This window comes from Geotrypetes seraphini, chromosome 13 (genome assembly GCF_902459505.1).
Source record: "Geotrypetes seraphini chromosome 13, aGeoSer1.1, whole genome shotgun sequence".
NCBI lineage: Eukaryota > Metazoa > Chordata > Amphibia > Gymnophiona > Dermophiidae > Geotrypetes > Geotrypetes seraphini.
The window spans coordinates 38,708,516-38,722,315 of record NC_047096.1 but is presented as its reverse complement, the minus strand read 5'-3'; positions in this window follow the sequence as shown (position 1 = coordinate 38,722,315).

Sequence of the window (13,800 nt, the reverse complement as noted above, 5' to 3'; positions counted from 1 at the left end):
CAGCTTAGAACAGCCTCTGAGTCATCCTTTTCCCTCTGCTGTCCCCCAGCTGAAGGTGATAAGCAGGAAACCAGGCAAGCCTAGGCAGGCAGTGCAACTAACTCCTCCTCCTGTGAGAACAGGGCGTGGGCGTCTCTGCAATTTAGAGGCTGCTCTCAGGAAGAGAAAGTTAGTCTTCCCTGAGCCAGCTTCAGGAGAGGGCTCACCTGAGGAAGGGCTCCTGTCCCTTGATGTGGAAATGCAGGAAGCAGATACTGACCTGGGGCTAAGCCAACAAGCAGTGCCAGAGCCCATGGAATGTTCACAACCCGAGGATCTGCCTGAGAATTATGGCATGGATTTAAGCTAAGTAGCTGGGTTAGGTGTTGGGCAAGGTAACAGTAGTACGCTGACTGTTTGTTCCTTAAACAAGGTGCTAAGTGAATTATCTGAGGTTTGTGCTGCTGTGCTGTCTTGAAGCAAAAAAGGAGAAAAAAAAACGTTTTTTTGTTTTCAACTTTAAAGTAGCAGCAAGCAGGAAGTTTATGTGTAGTTCTGCTGAAGAAGGTAATTGAGGGATGTTAAGCAAGTGGGGAGAATTCACTAACAACTAGGTTGGGTTAGTGGGGCCATTCTTGGCATTCTGTTTTCAGAAAGTGTAATAGTGAATTCACTTGCTCCCCTCCCCCATCAGCTTACTTGAGCTGATTGGGGACCAAGCCGGTCGAATCTAAAGGCTTGTACTCGGCACCTTAAGGAGTGCTATCAGGAATCTTGTTGGCCTGGTGAATGTTAAAAGCAGCAGCAATTTTGGGACTTTCATTTGCTGACTTGGACAATATTAACTTTTGAGTTTTTGTCAGGATTGTTGAACTACCTGAAGGAAGGTGTGGGCTGTGAATATACCTTTTCGTAGCAGCCACATATTTGTGTTTTTTGGACTTTCTTTAAGGTGGGGAGTCTGAACCTTATGCAAGTAGACTCTCATACCAGGGTTCAATAAACTGTTTTGAATAGAACCATGAACTGATTCTTTTGGCTTTTTCCTGTTTCATGAATGGAGAAGGGTCCAGCAGGGCTTCCTACCTTTGGAAGCACGTCGGGGTGAATTAAAAGTGAACAGAGCCCAGCCCCATTGAGGATATTGAGGAAGGGGCTTTGTTACAATATGTACATAGTAGCTTTTCGTACATTGGGTTCTTGATGCAAGCCAATATTTCTTAAGCACATTAATTACAGATATATCAAAAGCCAGCTCCATTTGGTGTACCTCCAGAATAGATTTGAAAATCATTGCCCCAGGGAAAGGCTTCCCACATCTGTTCTGGTCAGATTTTCAAATTATCCACAACGAATATGCATGAGATAAATGTACACACTCTGGGTCTCCAATATATGCAAATTTATTTCATGCATATTCATGGTGGATAGTCTCAGAACCTGACTGTGGGGGTCACCGTGACCAGGTTTGGGAAGCTTTGCTCCAGGGCTATGCATCTATCTATATGGCAGATGCTCCCTGTACTGACCTGTGTGCATGCTGCATAGTCACAGAGCTGAATGATTGCCTGAGTTTGCTAATGATATATGTGGACTCACAGTTTTCTCTTTCTTTCTCTACTGTTTTCAAGAGGGCTCCTGCATAGAATGCTACTGTCAGGCTAACTTTATTAGGGATGTTAAGGAAAAGAAACAATCATTTTGTTTATTCTATTAATTTGTTTCTACTTAAATCAATGGGGAAAACAAGAGCATAAAAACATAAGAGTTGCTGGGACAGACCGAAGAACTATCAAGCTTAGTATCCTGTTTCCAGCAGTGGCCAACCCAGGTCCCAAGTACCTGGTAAGGTCCCAAGGAGAAAAACAGATTTTATGCTGCTTATCCTAGGAATAAACAGTGGATTTACCCAAGTATATCTTAATAATGGCATATGGACTTCTCTTTTAGGAAATTATTCAAACCTTTTTTAAGCCCTACTAAGCTAACTGCTTTCACTACGTTGTCTGACAATGACTTGCAGAGTTTAATTACACGTTGAGTGAAACAATATTTTCTCTGGCTTGTTTTAAATTTACTACTTAGTAGCCTCATGGCATGTCCCAGTCCTAGTATTTTTGGAAAGAGTGAAAGCGGGGAGGGGAAAGTCCTGTAAGCTCAGGTGAAGACCCCCGAGAATTTCCCTGTCACAGCAGTAGCAGCCCAAAGCAAGGCCAGTACAGCTAAGACCTAAAATGGTTGCTGAAAAAGCAAATAGGCTCTCTGACTAGAAATTGTCAACTCTGAGAGCAGCCGTGAACTCTGACAGACTTCTGCTTTTTCCTAGAAACAGAGAGTGTGGTTATAGAGAAAAATAATTCTGATGAAAAACATAAGCAACAAGATAACTTTCACTAGAGGAAAGAAGAACCACGGACATAAGTATACAAGAAGGCTAACTACAGAGCTGAAAAGCCGTTAGGCCCAGGTGCTCAAAAGAGGAACTTGGTATATTAACGGAACATTTACGGGGAAGTGAAGGAGAAGCATATGGAAAAAGGTGTGACACAGAATCACTCAATTTATGTTAATATATGAGATAATGAATATAATTAACCAATGAAAGTGTGAAATGTAACATGCACCAATGTGGGCCAGAGCTGTCAGAATCATATAAAAGAAAGCTCCCTGAACCATGGTTTCAGAACTCATCGGAGGTTCTCCATCAGCCTGGCCAGTCTGGTGTGTGATCTATCACTCTGTATGCTGTGTGATTTGTTCCTGTAAGCTATTACTATTTGATTATTAAATTCATATTATTTGAACCAGCATAAGGAGAGTTGAGTTGTCTATCTGTGAAAGCCTAGGGTCTTCAAGAGTGAACAAGCATTTCACATCTACCCTTTCCACACCACTCATTATTTTATAGACCTCTCTGTCATAGTCCCCTGAGCTGTCTCTTCATAAGGCTGAAGATCCCTAGCTACTTTAATCTTTCCTATTTTTGATTGTAACATTGCGGTTTCCAGCCAGGATTTATGAAACTTGTAGGCAAGCATCAACAGCAGAAGTAGTTGCATTTTAAGGTACTTTTCCCTAGATTTGGTCAATAATTTGGATTTGTGTGTGTATCTTGCTAAGCACTATTCTATAAAGATACACACACAAATCTTTCAGTGTGTAACTGAAATGTGTGGGCCAGGGGTGTTCAGTAAAGATGTGTGCAGTCTTATAGAATTGAGGGATCTGCAACAATTTACACCAGGTTTCAGTAGGTAAAAAATTCTCATACCCAGAAGTTTAGTACAAATCCTGGTGCTACAAACTACTCTATAAATGGTGTCTAACTTGGGACCAAAAAACAAGCAAATATAGAAGTGACTAGATCAAATAGGTATTTTAAAAGCTCTTTATTTAAACATATCATATATTGGACTCAACACAAGCTGTGTTTCGGCAGAAAGCCTTCGTCAGGAGTCCAAATCAGATCATTCCCAAATGTCAGTTCCTACAAAAACAAAGAGCTTATTTAAAAACAAACATTCTATAAGCTGTACAGTGTCCCTCCCTGTGAATTTGCAGTTCGCGAATCGCGGACTCAGTAATTAGCAGTATGCTCCGACTGCCTCTTCCTGTACTAAAGTCAAATCAAGAGCTAAGTGTCAAAGCAGCTCCTGATTGGTGTAGCCTGACTTTAGTAACAGGAAGAGGCAGTCGGAGCATACCGCGAGTTATTTTCTGCACCCGTCGGCGCCCCCAGCTGCCCTCTCCTGCCTTTTGACGGACGCAAAACCACATTTGTGGTTTTTTGAAATTCGTGGGTGTTCCTGTACTATATTTCGTTGTTGTAGCTACACTTTAACAATTTTTTTTTTTACTATTTTGGAATTTAGTTGCAGCACTTCTGAGCATCTTTGATCCTTACTGTTAGAAAGTGGGCTGAGATAAATGAGTTGGGCAAGCTCCCAGATTTTTCTTTTTTCCTTATTGAACATTTTCATGTATCTTGGATCCTATTTCTTCTTTATTGTGGACTGTTTAGGATTCTGTTTTCCTCATTTTGATTGTTAACTGTGTTGTTTTGCTGAGATTTCTTTATCATGGATATATTGAAGTGATTGTTAAATTTGAATTAATAGAAAAAAAAACCCTGCCTTTTTGCCTAGTCACTCCCTCAACCCTTCACCAGCATCAGTAAGTAATCCTATATTGTAACACGGTGAATGTAAACTGTAACCCGTTCTGAGCTCTTTGGGGAGGACGGGAAATACTGTAAATCTATCTAAATAAATAAATAATTTACTGTTACAAGCACTTGTTGTTGTACTATGAATGTGCATTGTCCCAGTACATGTCCATCCATTGTTAATAATGTATATTTTTAAAAAAATCGCTTTGATTAAAAGAGCAGTCCATATGTAGAGTTCATTTATTTGCATATCCAACAGTAAAAACCTGTCGATTTGAGATTTCTTACAAAAAATTTATAACAAAATCTGCACGGGATTTGAGAACTCTTGCTTTTCAGGCAGCCAAAATGAACGATTGGCTTGGTAAAATTTCTGTGAAATCCTTTCTTATTAAACAAAGAACACAGCAGAAACAACACCAGCAGAAAATCAGGATTACAACGTAGAGCAAACTCCGTGGAGGACTGTGTTCTGATGTCCTCCACGGTCACAAATGGACACAAACAGAATTCCCCCATCCCCCTAGAAACCCCCCCAAAACTCCCCCCCAACTAACAGAAAGAACTACTGTGCACAGACAGCGTATTGGAATCAAGCAGGTAAGGCAGAGTACCATTGTAATCTATTCAAAACATGGCTGCAACTCAATGGGGACAAAGTGTCCAAATATGGAGTCCAGGTGTCTACAAAGGCTTTACTGCGGTGGCGAGAAGAAGAAGCCAACCGCGCCTCCAAGCCCATGAGTTCATGTAACCTATTGGCTTGGTAAAATTATTCCATGTGTTTCATCTTACCACTCCTTCAGAAAACTAGCAAAGACACAGTTATTTGATAGATTTGTAAACTAAGGGCTCCTTTTACGAAGTTTATCGCACGTACCTTTTTAGCACGCGCTAAGCCCCGCACTAGCCAAAAAACTACCGCCTGCTCAAGAGGAGGCGGTAGTGGCTAGAGCGGATGGAAAATTAGCGCGCACTATTACACACGTTAAACCGCTAACGCAGCTTCGTAAAAGTTTTTTTTTACTGTTCTAGCTTATTTGCTTTGTTTATTATATATTTCTTATGATTTGTACATATCGCTGACTGTTCAGTTTCTCTTGCTGTAAACCGCCTCGAATTATTGTGGTCTGGCGGTATATAAGAATAAAGTTAGCTTCAGTGTGGCCAAAACACAGCTTGTGTTGAGTCCAATATATGATATGTTTAAATAAAGAGCTTTTCAGCTACTTATTTGATCCAGCCACCTCTACGTTTGCCTGTTTTTTTCGATTTCCACTTGTTTGTTTCCTAGGCTGCTTATCATGGGCAATCCTTATTTTCTTTGTCATTTGTGGTCTAACTTGGAACACCATTTATAAAATAGTATTCGGCATATATATTCTGGTGCCCAAACATGGGCTCCATTTACTGAATGTCCCAAGAGTGCAATTCGATAAATAAGATACTAACATATATCTGGTGAATACACACACAAATAACTAGAACACTGGTATATACACATGTATTCTATATTGTTAGGTCACATTTTGTTTTATGTGCTATATTTTCATTTATGAGTATTAACTCTCTGGATAACGCAGGCTATAAGTTTGATAAATAGATAAATGTGTGTGCACATACACACGTAAATGCCAAAAATCCATTTACACGCTATTCTGTATCTACATAGCATGTATTTGACAGTAGGACATATACTTAGTGGGAGTCTAGATTGGACTTATATGCATAACTTACAGAATGTTATAAGTTATGTGAATATCTCCCGAATTTAGGCATGAGCAGCTAAACCAGCACTATGGCTGTCCTAATGCCTATTATATAGTATATATAAATGCAGAGTTCACTAGATGTTATTAAAAATAGTTTACCCACTTGTTTAGACCTCAGCAGTGCACCCTTGGTAAGAATTTTACTGCACAAGTTCGCACACTACAACATCTTCATCAGTCTCGTAATACATATTCTAATTCTACTTATTTTAATGTCTTAAATTTATATATATATAGATGCACGTTCTTTATATGCGTTTTACATATGCATTATTTATATATGCAACACTCAGCTTAAATGTCGGCGGGGACTTCTTCTGACATTTTTCACATCCGAGATCTGTCCCCTTTAACATAACTTTAATGTCCTAATGCCTAACCACATATGCACATATTCCCAAATACACTAGTTTTCTTTAAAGGAAAGTACACTTCTCCCTCCGTATTCGCGGTTTCAGCATTCGTGGTTTTGATTATTCACAGTTTTTAGATTGCTGGCTCCCCCCCCCCCAAATTACATCAGCTTGCATAGAGAAATTGCTGATTCCAAGCGTTTACAGAGAAAATCGCTGATTCCCAGCACTTTCTTCACTGTGTTTTGCCTCTCCTTCAGGAACAGACCTGGTCTCTCACCATGTTATTCGTGGTTTCACTATATTCACAATGTTTTTTAATAGAAAATTGTACTCTTCACTGTATGACTAGTTATTATTTGTTGTAAACCACCTAGAACCATTTTTTGGTTAGGCGGTATGTAAAAAATAAAATAATTATTATAACATGAAAAATTTATTTGTGGTTTTTCTGTATTTGCGGTTCTGTTAATCCCCTATCACAGTGAATACGGAGGGAGAAGTGTAGTCCGTTGCATGTCTGTGTAGAATAGACACCATCTTTCCTTGGAGGTGATGTAGACACAATGAAGTATACCAGTTTTTCCACTAAGATGTTTCAGGTTTGGTGAAAAAAAATTCCTACTTTTCTCATTTAGACATGATTATTAACACCCAGCACAATCTAGAAAGGATGCAGGTAATTTCTTATCAGCAACTCATATTTCCCTATTTTCTGTTATACTTCACATCCACATACTCCAGACCATCTTTGGACCTTGAATGGCAAACTTTTCTTCACCATCCCATCCTCTTGTTTTTCACCTTCATTCACTAAAGCGTTGTCTTCACTGTGCACCTATTTCATCGATATACTTTAAACATCACACAGTTTCTTACACATCATTCACATTTCACAGGACCCCTGAAGAAGGCAGTTAGTCAAAACACGGACCATGCTGGCTCTGCAACATTTATTGCACATGTGGATTTCTTTGTTGTGAACTGTTGTCTGCATCATTTTGACTGAATAAATACCTGAATCATGAACATCTGTTTCCACAGTGCTTCTTTGTTTCTGGTTTTACCATAGAAACATAGAGTATGACGGCAGAAAAGGGCCGTTGGCCCAACAAGTCTGCCCACTCGAAGAACCCTCCCTCTAAGAATTTCCCCGGAGCGAACCTACATGTTTATCCCATCGTCCCTTGAAGTCGAGTGCATTACTGGCCTTAATTACCTGACGTGGAAGGCCATTCCATCGATCAACCACTCTTTCGGTGAAGAAGTATTTCCTGATGTCACCATGAAATCTCCCACCCTTGAGTTTGAACAGTTGCCGTGGGACCCGTAAGGAAGAAGATATCTTCCTCCACCGTAAGATATTTCAATGTCTCTATCATGTCACCCCTTTCTCTGCGTTCTTCGAGAGAATATAACTGTAGCTTGCTTAGACGTTCTTCATATGGGAGATCTTTAAGTCCTGAGACCATCTTAGTGGGTATACGCTGAACCGACTCCATTCTCTTCACATCCTTTTGATAATGTGGCCTCCAAAACTGAACACAGTACTCCTGTACAACGGCATTATGACTTCAGGCTTACGACTGATAAAACTTCTCCGGATTCAACCTAGCATTTGTCTAGCCTTGGCTGAAGCGTTCTCCATCTGATTGGCAGTTTTCAGGTAGAATTGTTGGGTTTTTCTTTGGTTTAAGGAACACCACCAGAAGCAATGCAGGATGATTGTCTTTCCCGGGAGGTGTTGTAGACTCATTAGGGAACATCCAGCTCTGTCCCTGAGGTGACGCAGGTACAGTGAGAAACATAAGTCTCTCCCCAGAAACAATGTATTGTTAGAGATGCCTGTCTTTTCCTGGTGGAGACGTAGGTAAGGTGAGAGACCTCCATCACTCTCAGGAAGGACTGCAGGTATGAGGAGGGAAATCACCCAGCATTGCATTGATTGTGAAATCTGTGAAGGATTTGCACGGAGGGTCATGATGGATTGCCTTGGATGCAGCAAGTTTTTCACCCCTGATGCAGCAAGAGCGAAACAGAGATTTCCCCGTCGGGTAGGCTGTTTACTCACGAGGCCCGGGTAGTGGGGCTTGGGAGTAAGCCTGATTGGAGACAGCTGGGACTTCGTGGACAGCTAAGTTTTTCTTTTTTCCTTGCTCAAGTTGCAATATTTTTGACTGTGCCTCTGGACTGCAATCTTTTTTCACACAATGTTTGTATGTGAGATTTTGGCGTACTGAATGTGAGGTGTTTTTTAGGGGGCTGCTATTGTGCCTCATTTTTTCACCACTGTTTTTGATAGAGTGAAGACACATAAGTGGAGTTTTTTGTAGCCATATGAAGCTTAACTGAGGCTTTTTCTCCACTTTTTTTCAGACTGTGGGTGTATGTGTGATGTGTGGGTGGCCTTGCAGTGTCCCATAAGACCCATGAATGTTCGATTTAGGGTGCATTTTGAGGTAAATGGAAATCACCCATCCTACCCTGAAGGTGAGCAATGCAGTTATGATGAGACTCCCTCCTTCCTCAAAGGTCATTGAGTCATAACAGATGATAGAGCGCTATGTTTAGTGTATGAATATATCTGGACACATGCAGGCATGCCCTGGTTTTAGAACAATGACCATGCAGCTATGGAAGCAGTGCTTCTTTCCTGAGCTTGGTGGTAGAAGCTGTGTTTTGTTTGCTTTTTTTAGTTCCAAAAAATCTTTATTAACCTTTTCAAAGTTGTACGTAAGAAGATCCACAGGCACAAAAACACAAATATTTATTTATTTATTTATTTATTTAAAAAAATGCTTATACCGCCAGCAGTTTCCATAGAACAAACATACATAATTACACATAAGTCTTACAATTGACGAATCTTTTACCTCAGCATAGATCAATAGCTCCATACATCTTAACAAATAACAAAATACAACCTGGGATATCCTACCTCGATATGTTCTGAAAGAAATGAAATAATTTGTATAGAAGTAGTTCTAAAAATAAGCATCAACAAACAAGCAGCTTAATTTTTGGCAGTTTCCTAAAACTAATGATCAGTACATAATCTCAAATGACCAGACAGCTTGTTCGAAAAAGACATACCCACAAGAGAAAACATTTTTAGTTTCGTAGTCACATAATTCACAAATATGAACTCCAATGTTGATTAGGGGAACAAGGCGGCAACTCACATTACAATGACAGCATCAATCCTATTCCCATTACCCCTCCCCACCCTCTTTCATCTAACATCAGCAACAAAATGGTAATGAGAGTCGTAATGCAAATGAGCACTTAAACTTCAGGTTTACTGCAGAACCTCCTGGGGACAGGGAATTGTTAGGAGAGAGCTTCCAGTTGGCAGTTGTTGCAGGGGCTTCCAGATGTGTAGAAACAAAGCTTTATTCCCTTTTTCTCCATTATGTTTGCCTCATATGAATATTTAACAGGGGCAAGTTCCTCCATGCTCAAAGCGGTGGTAGAGGTTTTGTTTAGGTGATGTCCTGCCCTGAGGCAAAGCTGTGCAGTAGGAGCAATAGAACTTTGGAGTCCTAGCATCCTGCGAGATGAGGAATCATCACCCAGAAAGGACACTGTTATCTTTTATGTTGTTAGTTTATAGCTATTAGTCTGCATGGAGAGCCACAAGGTACAGCCTCTTGTCTCCTTCACAGTTGAAAAGGCAAATCGTTAATAATGCAACTGGAAACAGAAACAGCTGGATGGAGAGCTGCAGTAAGAGATGCTAGATCACAGGAGTACTGAAATATTACCTATCCGTGATATTTCAGTTTGGTAAAATCAATGGTTTCACGGGCAAAAACGTTTTACGGTATATCAGAAGGCTCCATGCTTGTGACCTCAGGCCAGTCCTTTGTCATAACTTTAATAGGAAAGCATTCAAGGAAGCAGCATTCTGGTTCTGCTTTTTTTTTTTAACTCCATTTTCCATATTTCCTAGAAAACATAAATAGACCTGGTTCCAAAATCACAAATGAGCCCTGAGCAGAGTATCTGAGCTTCAGGAAGCTCCTGCTCCAGGGTAAGCAATTTCCAGTTCTTTTGGATGCTAAACCACTCAGGTTTTCAGGATATCTCTAAGTATGCATGAGGGATTTCTGGGCAAATTTGTTTCAAATGTATGAAAATCTCTCTCATGCATTCTTATTAAGGAAACCCTGAGCAGGCTACTGTTCAAGGGGACTGGTTCTAAATGTACTACTATTTCTTATTTTACTCCTACACATTAACTTCCTCCCTCTACTCTCATGTCTTTGAATCATGAACTTAGAAGATGAAACCAGGCAACCCTCTAGGCTCCAGCCTGTTTGAACGGAATCTTTTCCAGAGATGCACAGAGTTCTGCATCAAAAAAAGTAAAATGTGTGGTTAGCCCAATGCCCACCAGCCACACTGAAGTGCAGGAGACCCAGGTCCAATTCTTGACCCATTTTCTGCCCACTGGGGTTACTGGGACTTGATTGAAGACAATGTTCAGGGTCCCTAGGAGGGAGAAGATCCTTTCTATGATTTTTTTTTACTTGTATCAACATCCTGAAGTCAGTTTAGAACCTGCTTTTACTGGGCTGTGAAGGCACCATAGCCCATGCTTCATGACTTAGGACAATTCCCATGACGGCTAGAAAAAATGGGAGGGGAAAGAGACCTGATATGATGACATGCTCAAGTTGAAACCCCAATAGCAATAGGGAGAAAAGTTGAAAAAAAATTAAAATAAAAATGACCCAGTAAAGCTTAGATATCTTAAAGCATTTCACAGCTGTTCAGCACCATATTGTGGACAGCTCCTACTTTTTATATTGTTGAAATGTTTTAGAAATACTACACCACTATTTAAAATTCACAGTTGGCATCTTTCTTAAATGCTGGCTACAGATTTTAAAGATACACCTAGAATTTCAGTGCCAGTCACTATCCAAATAGTGGTACTAAAAATCTAAGTATACTGTAGAGATACTTAGCACCATTGTCTAGGTGCCAGTGCCTGATTAATTATTTGGTTAAGTTAGGCAGCAGGAATCTTATGGTAGCATCTTCCATCCCTGTGGGAATCCTATAGTAACTTTTTCCATCCCCACAGAATCCCTTGGCAATTTCTTCCATATTTGTGGGAATCCCACAAATTCTATGGGATTCTTGCAGTCCCCGTTCCTGTACAGTTCTCTTCCTTGGAGTCTTTGTACCACCATTAGTTCTGCTTTGCTCCTCTTGCTGTTCTACAGAACTATTATTTGTCCCTTTTCTGCCGTCATACTCTATGTTTCTATGGTAAAACCAGAAACAAAGAAGCACTGTGGAAACAGATGTTCATGATTCAGGTATTTATTCAGTCAAAATGATGCAGACAACAGTTCACAACAAAGAAATCCACATGTGCAATAAATGTTGCAGAGCCAGCACGGTCCGTGTTTTGACTAACTGCCTTCTTCAGGGGTCCTGTGAAATGTGAATGATGTGTAAGAAACTGTGTGATGTTTAAAGTATATCGATGAAATAGGTGCACAGTGAAGACAACGCTTTAGTGAATGAAGGTGAAAAACAAGAGGATGGGATGGTGAAGAAAAGTTTGCCATTCAAGGTCCAAAGATGGTCTGGAGTATGTGGATGTGAAGTATAACAGAAAATAGGGAAATATGAGTTGCTGATAAGAAATTACCTGCATCCTTTCCAGATTGTGCTGGGTGTTAATAATCATGTCTAAATGAGAAAAGTAGGATTTTTTTTTCACCAAACCTGAAACATCTTAGTGGAAAAACTGGTATACCTCATTGTGTCTACATCACCTCCAAGGAAAGATGGGTGTCTCTTACCATAACAGCAGCACCTCTGGAGAGAGGTGGTACCTGACCATGCCTGGATTACCTTTGGGGAAGATTGGGCATTTCTCATGTATATCAGGGGTAGGACTGCTATTATTTACAGTGACGGTGAGTGCATGTTTTTGCTTCTCAGTAATGTGCTCATAAGTATGTAATGAGGCAGGTGAGGAGGAGGAGTAGGAGCGGATTGCTTACAACACCCAGCCAGGCGAGCACAGTAATGGGAGACCTGAAGTGACCATCTCTGTTCCCAGGCTTCTCTCCCTCCTGCGTCTTATATATATGCCGGTGACCCCTCTGTTCTCTCACTGTCCCCTTCCTTCTCTTGTTTTGCCTTTGCAAGAAACAGCACTTCCTGGTGGAAAAGATAATATGCTGAGGTTGGTTGGGGACTCTGGTACCATCTCTACTCTGGTCCACTGCCTCCTTCATAGTTGGATTATTGGAGGTGGGGAAACTCGTCCACTGCAGAGAAAACAATTTCACAGAAGACTAAGCAGAGCTAAGACAAAAAGCATGAAAATAAAGCTGTTGAGAAGATCTAGTCTCTATTCAGCTCAGTACTAGGAAAAAGCAAACTGACAAAAACTGGCATGCACACTCAAGAATAACCTTTTGCTTTCTTTATAAATGGGCTGTGCAGCCCAAGAGGCTAATGTGATTTAATCTGATTTGTCAGTTTAATTACCTTTGTCTTTCCATTCTCTCTCTATCCTGAGTAGTCCATTTAAACTCTCCCCATTGCAGCCACACCTGCCACTCAGGAATTGCAGGAATCTGAGACTTGCATGGATTCTGCTTGATCCTACAGGACCAGAAGCCGAAATGACACCAGTTTCATATAGGTTAGGCTTGTCTGACCTTTTTCTATTAGGGGCCACAGTTTATATTTTGTAATATTCAGAGGGGGCAAACAAATGCGCATGTGGAACGCACATATCCAAAATCACACATACACTCTCTGAGAGCACCCAGTCTTTTTCTCTTTCATGTAGCCACCCTCCAAGCCTTCACCCAGTTTTTTCCCCCCCGCCAACATCAGAAGCCCAGTAGGATTCCTGCTTCCCCCTGTAGTCTGCTGTCTGCAAGCTTGAGCAGTGTGGTGCTGGTAGTTCAGGTTGGTCCCACAGTTTCAAGTCTGGCAAGAGATGAAACTGTAAGACTAGACCAGGGGTAGGCAATTCCGGTCCTCGAGAGCCATAGGCAGGTCAGGTTTTCAGGATATCCACAATAAATATGCATGAGATAGATTTGCATCTCAAGGAGGTAGTGCATACAAAACCATCTCATACATATTCATTGTGGATATTCTGAAAACCTGACCTGTCTGTGGCTCTCGAGGACCGGAATTCCCTACCCCTGGACTAGCCCAAATGTCTGGCACCATACAGCGCAAGCTTGCAGATAGCCGAGTTACAGCATGGAAAGCAGGAATTCTGTTGAGCTTCAGAGGGCCAGCTAAAAGCTCTTGGAAGGCTGGGCTTTGGCCCACAGGCCTTAGGTTGGACAAGCCTAGTATAGAGGTAGACAGTCAGTTATAGTAAGTCAGTACTTCTCTGCTTTATTGTCAATACTGCTTGATCCTTGAGCAGACTTAGCCAAACTGTGCCCGATACTCCCTCCCTCATCAGCAAGATCCTGTCCCTTACTCTCTTTTACTTTCTTTCATTCCATCCCACTTCTACATCTCTCTTTTT